Raw genomic sequence first — 11,191 nt, forward strand, 5'->3', positions numbered from 1 at the left:
TTTGTGGACATTTCACCCTGCCGGAGGATTGGCACGGTCGGAAAACACGGCTGTCATCCGTCAACGTGAAATCAGCGCTTGCGGATACTTTATGATCACCAGTGAATGGCCCCTTTAGAACACTCGAGTCTGTGTACCAGTGCTACGGCCAAAGGCTATAATGATTCTTTAAAGACACTTCAGACCTTTTTTTATGTACTACTTAATCAAAACCAAAGAAAGTTGTTTTTTTTTCTGCACCTACTTCTGCAACAAACTGTTCCATTAAAAAAAAAAGGAAGCACGTCAGGAAAAAAACCCAAAAACTAACACACTGTGTTTGGACAGACATCTTAGGAAGCAGATCTCAATGAAAGGGTTAACAAGGGTTCAAAAAAAAAAAAGCAAAGTAAGGCCTATGTATGTGGTTGCTGCTTCATTTGACAACTCAGTTCTCTTAAAGTTGAAGATTGTCTTTATTTTGTGCCTATGCAGTTTTTCAAAGAACAAGGAATTAGAGCAACTTAAACCTCAGCAGCTACAATACCAAAGATGAGAAATTCTCACAACTTTCGTTTTTGTTTTCAGCTCATAATCTCTTCTTGCACAGCTTAACCACTTACGGTATCTCCATTGATCTTGGTTAATGGTAATTCTGTTTCTTTTGAACAAAAAAAGGGAAAAAAAATGGTACATTTTACAGCTTTGATTCACTACCCAAAATACGTCATAGTATACAACGTCTTAAGGTGTTGGGATACTATACTCATTATGTGCTTTAGGTGAAACGCGTTTCTTTGAGTAACAGCCAACCAGTCATTGTCTCCAGTTCTGGACTCTTGTACTGATCTGCAGTTCTGGACTCTCGTACTGATCTGCAGTTCTGGACTCTCGTACTGATCTCCAGTTCTGGACTCTCGTACTGACCTCCAGTTCTGGACTCTCGTACTGACCTCCAGTTCTGGACTCTCGTACTGATCTCCAGTTCTGGACTCTCGTACTGACCTCCAGTTCTGGACTCTCGTACTGACCTCCAGTTCTGGACTCTCGTACTGATCTCCAGTTCTGGACTCTCGTACTGATCTCCAGTTCTGGACTCTCGTACTGATCTCCAGTTCTGGACTCTCGTACTGATCTCCAGTTCTGGACTCTCGTACTGATCTCCAGTTCTAGACTCTTGTACTGATCTCCAGTTCTGGACTCTCGTACTGATCTCCAGTTCTGGACTCTCGTACTGATCTCCAGTTCTGGACTCTTGTACTGATCTCCAGTTCTGGACTCTCGTACTGATCTCCAGTTCTGGTCTCTAACATCAAAGGCAGAAAATTGAAGGCCAACATCTGATGAATTTTTTAATTTGAGTCAATTGTAGTATCCCAACACCTTTTGCGTATACTATCATGGGCACATCCAAGATGAATTCAACTTTCAAGAAACCTTGGATATTACTGAGTCATCCATGAAAGAACAAAGAATGTGTTTAATTACTTCGGTTGAATAGCTTTATTCCAAACCTCTTTTATGACTGAAGCTACATCCAAAGACCCAAGAAAGACTTAAAAAAAAAAACAACAAAAAAAAAAAAAAACGCGAAGCTTACTCCTACTAGTATAATAGAGATCGCTTTCCCATTGACAGTGACAGAACCTTGTTTGTGATGATAGAATGTCACTTGCTTGTCATGGAATGGAATTATTTTTATGTTGTGGGACAAATTGTAATGGTTACGTTGGCTGATATTTATTTATTAATGCAATTAAGACAATGTGTAATTATTTATAATTTTCAGTTTAAAAAACGCAATATTTTTTGATTAATTTCTTTTCTTACCCTTTTTCAAACTGGGCGTTTGCTCAATGTACAATTAATTTATTACAATCACTTTGGGATAAATGTATTGCCTATTTCTATAATTATTTAATTTAATCTTTAGATTTAGATTTGTAAATTACTTTGCTTATTTAACAAAACATTTTAGGATAACAGCATCAGAGATGCTTTGATACTGTATTTTTAGTTGCTTTAGAAAGCAGCCAAATTCTGTTACATACAGGGGAAAATACAGGTTACAAAAAAAAAAAAGAAATACTTTTTCCAAAAATTGTATTTAATTTTACAATGTCTTTTTTTTTAGGCTCTGCAATTAAATTATTTAAGTTAATCCCCCACTAGACACAGATGCTTGGGGGGGGGTAATTTTTTAAGCATTTTATGCCGTAGGGCAACTTATTTATTTAATTTATTCGGCATGCGCAGATAAGCTGCACATGTACAGTTTATATTTTTTATTTAAAACAACTTAAGCACTACTTTATTTGCTGATCAGAACAACAGAGCGAAATTTGTGGACAAGCATTTACTGACTCTGATGGTTTGTTTTTTTTTGGAATAGGATGACAATGCTTTATTTGATCACCAAAGATATTTTTTTTTTCCAGAAACTTTGTAGCGATATGGCTTCTATCACAACCTGGAAAAAAAAAAAACACAAAAAAATACTAGTAATAATAATAAACCATGACATTCCAAACCAAAAAAAAAAAGAGAGAGAGAAACCCTTAAACTAGCTGCTTCCAAGAATGAACTACGTGTGTGAAATGGAAAAAAAATAATAATAAAAAAAAAACATTTCTATTTCAAGTGAGAACCAAAAATAGGCTACCTCACTGAATTTTTTCCTTTTTGTAATTTTAATCGTGTTGATACCAAAGATACCAAAGATTTGTTTTTATGTGCGGTCTGTCCTTTGCATCTGCTCTTTTCCTAACTCTAATCTCCTTTAATTAACGAGAGGCCTACAAGGTATGGCCGTCGGTCGTCTTGAAGGCCCTTTTTTTAACCAAAAAAAAATCTTGTATATATACAGCTGAAGCTCAAATACCCCAAAGAAAAGTGTGTGTGGAATCTGCTGATTGAAATCAGTGTTTTTTTGGAATTCATGTTGTATAGAAAACCTCAACGCAACTAAATACTCCCAATATTTTTGTTACTTGATTAACACACACCATATTCTCAATTGCTAGGCAGCAGCCTGTCACCCCATAAATAATTTTCATAACTAAAGCAGAATCTCCTAGTTTATATGTGAGTAAAAAAAAAAAAATATTTAGTGAACAATAAAATAAATATACAAAAATAGTCAATAATTCCAGACATTGATTTTAATTATTTTCTTGTATTTTTTATATTTTTCTTTTTATCATAGCTATACTACCCGAAAAATAACATACTGTTAAAAATGATTTCTCATACATAATTCCGGCAGAATATAAGTGACCCTCAGGTTCTGAGGAGCCAAAGAGGTGTCTATGCATACAACGAAGAATAGGCTTTTAGCTTCAGATTAGCTTTGGCAACGACTAGCGACACATTGCTGGCAATGGCAATGGCAGAGATTGCTAATCTTTGACCCTTGAACGGTTGTAGGGTCTGCTTAGCATTATGGAAGACATAGCCGGAGGTCTGAAGGATAGCCGTGAAGGGTTTGAGCTCATAACTTGGCTCATAGCGGCGAGCCCCTGAGATAGAGGGTCTCGGTTACCCATATCTGCCTTAAGCATCGCATGGATACCAAAAAAAAGCCTGAAGGACCAGCCTCCTCCACACTCACAGCTTATTTTCTCAGCGCCACGCTACTTTTACAGGGCATAGCATAACTATGGGACAAGTGCCTTTCTTGAACCAAAGCAACTCACTCGTTTTTTCTACCCCTCCGTTCTTTTTCCCCTTAAGACTCACCTGGAGTATCACGTGCTTCATGGAGCCCAACATGTCACCGTGGTCCACAGAAACCAATGTACAGACGTATGAAAGGTCCTCTTACCTGTCCTCTCCGCCGACGTCCCCAGTTCTGCGCTTTGTGTACATATTTATATATATATAGTTCCCTCTTGTCACGGTTTCAAAGCTTTAACCTGGAATTTGGCAGCATGGCAACACAGACCGCACGATTCCTTACCGAATTTTCTCAGATATACCTCATAGATAATAGTGTTTAGATTAACGTTATTATAGCATATGTAATAAATGGCTCACTGTTTCTTTTAGTAACTGATTTAAAGGGAAAAAAAAAAAAAAAAACTTTATACGTTTTAGGTTGTGCTTTTGTAATAGTCAAAAAGGTGCGCTTAATGATGAAATGTCTGTTGTTCTGTTTTCTTTTGTATCTTTTTCAAAATTTTTATTTTTAAGGATTGGGGAGAGTTGCAGAACGAGGCCCAACGTTTACAGTATCAAGTTTGGCTAAAACAATAATAATAATAATAGTTAAAAGAAAAATGTATTAACATCTTTAGAATCAGCGGAAAGCGCTAGCCACACTCTGGCTTCAAAGAGGTTAATTTGTTTGGTTGAATTAAAATAGAAAAATAATTAACGATAATTTTCCTCATTTTTTACTACCATAAAAATCACTCTGCTTCGTTGAGTCATATGATTTAATGCATGGGGAAAATACAAAAGTAACTACATTGTGCTTTTTTTTACAATTATTTTTGCATTTTCAAAAAGTTTTTTACATGCATGGGACACTACCCTCTTGTTACCAATAGTACAGCAACAGTTTATATATATATATATACCCATATATACCCATCTTTTAATGGGTAAATTGTGTATTTGTTTGTAAATCTATATATATATATATATCTATATATATCTATATATATATATATATATATATATATATATAGATTTACAAACAAATACACAATTTACCCTTTAAAAGATGGTTGTATCATCTAAGTATTAGGTTGGGGTGCAGTCTTTGTTCCCTGCCTGGTTTACTGTTGAACTACAACTCCCATGATGCTCTGCTAGGTATTCATCACTTGTTCCTCAATGGCCCTTAATTAACTTAACTGAGATTTTTCTTTACCCAGTTCCTTTTTGAGGTTGTTGCTTGAAAATATTAAAGAATTCTTGGTTATTATAGCAGATAATGGGGGTATTTAAATGCCACTTTATAACAATAGGGGGTAGGTAGCATGCATCGCAAGAAATATAATGCCATACGCCTTTATTTAATTAAGATCTTCATTCTATAAGTATTCCATTATGTGCTATATGCGTTTCTCATGGCTCATAGTGTAGTTTTGATAATATGAGTATAGAAATCTAAAGCCATTTTTGGAACAGCCCATCGCATCAAGTTTGCAGAAAATGATTATTATTTGTTGATTTATATATCGCCATCATATTTCTCCATGCTCTACAATGGGTAATATAGACCAAAAAGGCTGACATGGGTCCGGCGAGGGATAAGCCGTCATCGACAGTTCACTTTGAGGATAGCTGGGCATCATGGGAATAGCACAACATCCGTAGTAATAGACATTATCCATCACTGCTTCATATATATTAGACGTAACTGCTTACGTGGCAGAGATCGTCTCCTCCCCGTAAAAATTACAAACCTCCTCAGTCCTAATGTTGGGTTCTGTAAACTTTAGCCTGACGCCATTCTGTATTCTCACGTAAAGCCTGGTCAGTGTGAAAAAAACACTCCCCGCGATCAAACTTACAGCTAAAAGCACCAAAGATATGCATGAGTCAAAAATGCAATAGTTTGTTAGCGTATATATATATATATCAACAGATCACGTCGGTCCCGTTATCAGATGTTACATCGTATTGATTCACATTTTAAGCATATTTGCATTATAGTTCCAAAGGTATAAAGCTCCTTTTGGCTGTTGAAATAAAAAAAAATGTCTTCTGTTTTGTTATAAAATGATGTAACTTTTCTGCCAAAGAATTACCAAAGGTTTTTTAAAAAAAAGTGTCTGATGTCGGCAGCATTGACTCATCATATATTCTGTCTTCGTCCATCGTAAAGATCACTTGGACCATATAGTAGGCATCGTACAATGTATGCATTTATGGATTTAACACAAGCCACCGAATGAAGTTTGCCAAAGAAATAAGTGTTTCTGATATTTTTTTTAAGTTCGTGGTATATGTCATTTAAAAAAAAGGTGTTTCTCTTATACATTTAATATATATTTTATTTTTATTTCTGGCTTGTTCAGTATTCAAGCAAATAAAACACCCCTGCGGTTCTCATAAATATGTTCTTCCTATACTCTGCCAAAGAACCCATTATTCATTTGCCAAAAAAATCCATAATTTTGTTGTCCTTCATTAAAGCCTTATTTTTTATTTTTTTTTTTGTACTAGGTGTAAAATGTATTATGCTGGTATTACTGTATTTACTTTCTGTTCACTTTTTTTCCCCCCATTATGTTGCCAAATAATATTTCGTGGCTTTGTCATGTGCACTCGCTAAAAATATTTATTTTTTGCCAAACATAAATTTATGTTAAAAAAAAAATGTTGTTTTTCTGCCATATACTGACCATTATACCAAAAATTGTTAATAATTTACTAAGGATTTTATTTTTTTTTTGCAAAAATCATTGTAGTATGGAGGATTCCAAGTCCCAAAATGCTCATATTATTCTGTATTTTATACCAAATCTGAAACGATGATGATAAGCAATGTCCGTGTTTCTTCCAGTACTGGTGGCGGTAAAGAAAACTCCGAATTATACAAAAATAATACCAAAAAATAATAGACGGCGTTGTCTTCGGGATTTTATTACACTACAAAACCTCTTAATGGTCGATATAGCTAAAAATTATTTGTTACTGGTAAAAAAAAATAATCTATATTCTTAATATAATCTGAGATTTAGATTAAAAGATTGACGATACATCAGAACTCATCAATTCAACAGGTTTTATAGAGGATGACGAGGGATGTGGGGCGAGAGGGAGATGTACAATTGTGTGATAAATTGAAGAGTTTGCACTCCATTGGGAGAAATCCCAGCTGTTACCGGTTCATTCCAAAAAAATAATAAGAAATGCGTCAAAACACAATTTTCTACACGTTGATTTTCTCCAATATGTGCGTTTTACAATACTTTGTTTACACTGTAATATTATATGGACGTTTCGGTTATGTTCATAATGTATCTCATCCACCAAAGATTGGAATTTGTATGTTTTTGTTTTATGTTTCTGCTGCTTCCGTTAAACGTGGACATCCTGGTAGCCGGTGATACGTTGGGGCACTTTATTAAATCCCGTTGCTATTTTCCCAGTCCTCTCCTTATTTCAGTTCAGTGTTGGGAAGCTGTTTTTGTATTTTATGTTTTTTTCAACATGATACCATCATCCTTAAACACCAATGTTTTGTCTGCAATGTCGCTAAAACTGTTCTTTTTATTTAATTTCTATCATTAAATGGTAGTGCTGTAAATTCTGCGATTAATGTCAAATAAACTGCTTTAAATTCACTTTGGATTTAATGGGTTTTTTTTTCCTCCCAAAAAAAAAAAAAACAATTTAAAACTCTATGGAGAAGTGGATTTTACCGGTTAAAGAAAAAGTCATTTTCTTGTTAATTTTAATCAATATTTTTAGTATTTTAATAGTAATTTTATATTTATAGAGTGATATTTAGGTCATAAAAGTTTATGTAACTATATATTACTCTGTGGTCCACAAAAAGTTATCACAAACGTCTTTAGTAGACAGAAGAACTAAAATACATCACACAGGCCTAGTTAGGAAGCCAACGCTGGGAGTCCAAGTAAGAAATACATAATGACACGAAGTAAATGATCCGTCGAGACACATTAACTCAGGCGCCATGTGTCATCAAACATGGAAAGTGCTTGAATTACCAAAAAATGACAAGCTGTTATTATTAATGTCAATGTTCTAGAATAAATAATTATGGAGCTGTGTGGTCCATATTGTGACTGGTGGGTCGGTAGTTTGGTGGGGTGGGTGTAACGTGATATTTCCTTTGAATCAACTAAAAAAATAACAAAATAAAATAAATAAATGTAACAAATCTCATAAAAATTTGGAGAAAAAAGCTCTTCTGAAAGCCTGTTAAAAATCATGTTCATAAGGAACATCTTTGTACCCAAGGACTTTTCGGTATGGTTGACGGAAGAAAAAAATTGTCCCTTTTGAGTTTAGTCCATAAGTATAGGGTCTCCCTCTGGGTATGCTCTGAATTCTTGTCTTGTTATGGTCTCCCTACGCCTGATACTCGGTTTTAGATATTATGACTCCATAGAATGTGGTATTTCTATAATTCGTCGATCAATTTAAACTATTAAATGTAACGTAAGGATTGGAAAAGTTATAGTAGTTTATAACTTTTTGGCTAATATTGAGATGGTGGAAGCGACCCGGGGATAACCAATAGACTCGTGTTGTGATAATTCCCACCACGACCTGTATTAAAGCAGGGATGAGTTTATGGGACGAGGACATTGGCTGCTTACCATTCGTAAGACCTCACCTGGAATAAGAACAATTTTTGTGAGTTTTTTTTGTGAGTTGAACAAAATATTTTAGCATAGAAACATAATAAGGCCTATGTGGTCATCAGGGAAGGGCTGGCACCTTCTAGCCCAGGGGGTAGGCAAAGCCAAGTGGCCCCATCAGCTCCTTGCCCCCCCCCCCAGTAACTAGCATATACGCTGGCACACACTCCCACACTTACACAAACTTACACGCTCACACTAACACACTATACACACAAACACACACACTCATGCTGACACACATTCCCTCTCACACTTACACAAACTCGCTTACGCAAACACACTCATACTAAGACAGCCACGTACACATACACACTCATACTAACACACCAATCTAGTCTATACTTGTCTATACATACTCAAGACATCTGGAAGACCGCACACGACATTCAATACATTCTGGTCTACAACTAGAGATGTAACCCTTCACTAAGAGGGTGACGGATAAGTGGAATATCTTCCCAGCAGACGTGGTAGAGGCTGATACAGATAGGGAATTAATGCATGCATGGGATAGGGAAATGGCCATGACGAGACTGATGAAGGACTGATTGAGGATTAAAGTCTTTGCAGCAGAAATGATGAGCGAACGTTCTCATGTGCCATCAAATTCTCTGTTAGAATGTTTAAAAATTGCCAAAGATTAACAGAGGGATATAGATGGCAACGCCCTGCGTATCGGAATTATATTCTCTCTTGGTAAAGGAATAATAAGGACAACAAGAATTAATACAGTAGATTGAAACAAACAAGAGCATCTTAGATCATCAAATTACATATCACTTTCTTCCAGCACGAAAACAAAAGGCATCTGTGGAAGTAAAAGACAATCGTAGACCATAATGGTCTAATTAGCTTGAAGTAAATGTGCTTAGGGGAGTATGGTATACAAGCTCAGCACTGCTCAGGATACAGAGCTATCCACAGGGGCTTATCCCGGGAGTATTACGGCTTAAGTGCTCGATTAGGACTTCCTCCAAAAATGCATCACGCACGCTGGATAAACAGAACGAGACCTCTGCAGCGGGTGATATTCACACATTGTGCATCATCCTTAAAATGACAGGGGAGAAGAGTAATGGGGCGAGCAGGAGAGTGCATTTCCAAATATACCGGGCGAGCCGGGAAATTAATTAGTGATGGATAGAAAAGATGGAGAACGCGTAAGACTACAAGACTACCATCCAGCGCTTCACGTATCCAATGGACGGCTTTTTTTTTCTGGACATTCTATAAAGTGTATTGAGAGTGAAGCATACATGGCTATAGATAAATATATATAGATATATATATAGAGATATATATATATATAGATATATATATATATATAGATATATGTCTACAATATGATGGTCGAGAACATATTTATACAGATAATTTATATACTTAATGCTTGTGTGGACTGAAGACTGTAATAATAATAATAATAATAACTTTAGACAAGGTCAAACCTGACCTTTTCTTAATATTTCTTTTATTTTTTTTTATTATTGTCATGTGACAAAAATAGCTGCTAATAGGTTGTTGCCATAGAAGCTGGAAAGATTTCTGTGCTTTCTTTATATCAAAAGTAGCCAAAGTTATTTTTTTAATGCAGATACAAACCAATATTTATACGTAACAATAAATCAAACCAAACCTGATCTTTTATTATTATTATTTTATTATATTTAAAAATAATAATAATAAAATTAAAATCTTTTGTTAATAATTTTCCCTGATTTTTTATCATATAGGATATTTCAGGGTTTCTTTGTTGCTGTTTTCAGATTCCATTTTTTGTATCCTCTCTACTCCGGATAAACTCACAAATACACCATAAAAGCGTTCAAAATATATTTTAATGCTATAATCAACAATCATCACGATCCTGCGACTCGTTTGTTATCTTTATGATGAAATGTACGTCTACGTTTGTCGATTTCCTCCTTGATTTGTTGTCGAAGCTTCTCGTTTATCTTATTTTCAGAACCACAAAAGTGCATTTATGGATAAATTTGATTAACAAACAACTTTTCCAAATTGCCTAATATTTTCCAGTTGCAGAAATGTAATTATGTATAAATAGAGGTAATTAATATATTGGTATATAAAATAATTTAAAATATATTAAATTGTCCAGAGTTTTTAAAAGCAAGAACATTAAAAATCCAGTGTAATTTTTTTTTTTTATTTATAATAAATAATATTTATTCATCATGATCCTTTCATCAGAGAATCACTGAGGGGGGAAGAAAACTCTCCTTATTGTCATAAAACAGCTAGGATTCATTTAATTACATTCATAATTCAGTTTTGTAATCTGTCCAGTATAAATGACCAGATAGATCCAAAGATGGATCCAGAAAGGGATTAATGTTTTATGCATAATTTTGGTTTTGTTCAATGCTTGTGAAATATACAAAAGAATAGGAAAGGAAGTTAAAATGTTCATCGACTGGATTATGACACAAACTGAATATAAGAAGGAAGTCCAAAAAAGTTTCTAATTACTTGTAGAAAAATAACATTAGACGGCAGATCAGACCCATTTGGCCCCCGTCTAGTCGCCCCTTTCTCCTACTGTAAAGACTCCTTAATCAGTCGTTGGTTTCGTCTTAGATTCAGGAGCCAAATGCCTTCCGCTGGGAGACTGTTCCACTTCTCTACCACCCTCTCAGTAAAATAAAACACCCCGCACACATCTAAACTTCTGACCCTCCAGTTTTAGATTATAGCTTGTTCTACCAAAAAAAAGTTTCATAGCCTAATCTACATTTAAGTGATGTCATTCATCATTTTTTTTATCCTGTTATATTATAAATCTCTAGATATAAGGTATTAAAAATGCAATGATTTATTCATCTGCGCCTCTAAAAGCCATT

Source organism: Sceloporus occidentalis, unplaced genomic scaffold, assembly GCF_023333645.1.
Source record: "Sceloporus occidentalis isolate IW3139 unplaced genomic scaffold, rSceOcc1.0.p SCAF_97, whole genome shotgun sequence".
Taxonomy (NCBI): domain Eukaryota; kingdom Metazoa; phylum Chordata; class Lepidosauria; order Squamata; family Phrynosomatidae; genus Sceloporus; species Sceloporus occidentalis.